Raw genomic sequence first — 1,491 nt, 5'->3', positions numbered from 1 at the left:
ATATAATAAAGAGGTAATATGACCATCACTCCAACACACAAGATGGCCGCCCCCATGTGGACACAAGCTGGCCAGCAGGGGAGGGCAGCTGTGGGCGAACAGGCCAGCTGGGGAGGGCCGTTGGGGAGGACCAGGCTCGCAGGAGAGGGCAGTTAGGGGTGACCAGGTCAGCAGAGGAGGGTAGTTAGGGGTGACCGGGTCAGCAGAGGAGGGCAGTTGCGGGAGACTAGGCTGCAGGGGAGGGAAGTCAGGGGCAATCAGGCTGACAGGGGAGCAGTTAGGCGTCGGTCAGGCTTGTAGGGGTGTGGTTAGGGGGTGATCAGGCTGGCAGGCAGAAGTGGTTAGGAGCAATCGATCAAGTAGGCAGGCAGGCGAGCGGTTGGGAGCCAGCAGTCCTGGATTGTGAGGAGGATATCCAACTGCCCACTTAGTCCTGATCCCACCAGACAGTCAGACATCTCTTGAGGGGTCAAAGATTGGAGAGGGTGCAGGCTGTGCATGAATTTCATGCCCCGGGCCTATAGTTTAAAATAATAATTGACCCTCTGGAATGAAATTGTACTGAGTTTTATGTATAAAGCAGTATTTTGGGCTAATTTAACATTCTGTGTCCTATTGTATTTCATATTAATGCATAAAAAACAAGTATATAAAGAACTCAACAAAAGGAAGACAAACAATCCATTTAAAAATGGTCAAAAGACCTGGATATACACTTCTCCAAAGAGGGCATACAGATGGCCAAGAAACATGAAAAAAATGCTCAGTGTCACTAATCATGGGAGAGATGCAAATTAAAATGACAATAAGGTATCACCTCAGACCAGCCAGAACTCTCACCATCTATAAATCAACAAACAGCAAGTGCTGGTGAGGATGTGGGGGAAAGGGAACCCTAATACACTGCTGGTGGGGATGCAGACTGGAGCAGACACTGTGAAAAACAGTATGGAGTTTCCTCGAAATATTAAAAATGGAACTGCCATTTCACCCTACAATCCCACTTCTAGGAATATATCCTAAGAATACTGAACACCAATCAGAAAGAATATTTGTACTCCTATGTTATTAGCAGCACTATTTACAGCAGCTAAGATTTTGAAACCGCCCAAGTGCCTATCAGTAGATGAGTGGATAAAGAAACTGGTATGTTTACAACATGGAATAAGACCCAGCTGTAAAAAAGAAAGGTCTCTTACCCTTTGAAACAGCACAGAGGGACCTGGAGAGTATTATGCTAAGTGGAATAAACCCGTCAAAAAGAGACAAATACCACATGATCTCACTTATATGTGCAATCTAATGAACAAAAGAAATGGGTCCAGAGACATAAAAGCATGGAACAGACAGACAGACCTCAGAGGAAAGGGAGAGGGGTGGTGGGAAGAGATTAACCAGAGAATTGGAATGCATATATGCATAGCCCATGAACACAGACAATAGTGCAGTGAAGCCTGGGGTAGGGTGGGAGCCAGGTAGATGGGGTCAAAG

The sequence above is a fragment of the Myotis davidii genome, unplaced genomic scaffold, assembly GCF_000327345.1.
Source record: "Myotis davidii unplaced genomic scaffold, ASM32734v1 scaffold1105, whole genome shotgun sequence".
Taxonomy (NCBI): Eukaryota; Metazoa; Chordata; class Mammalia; order Chiroptera; family Vespertilionidae; genus Myotis; species Myotis davidii.
The sequence above is the reverse complement of the archived record's forward strand: the minus strand, read 5'-3'. Positions refer to the sequence as shown.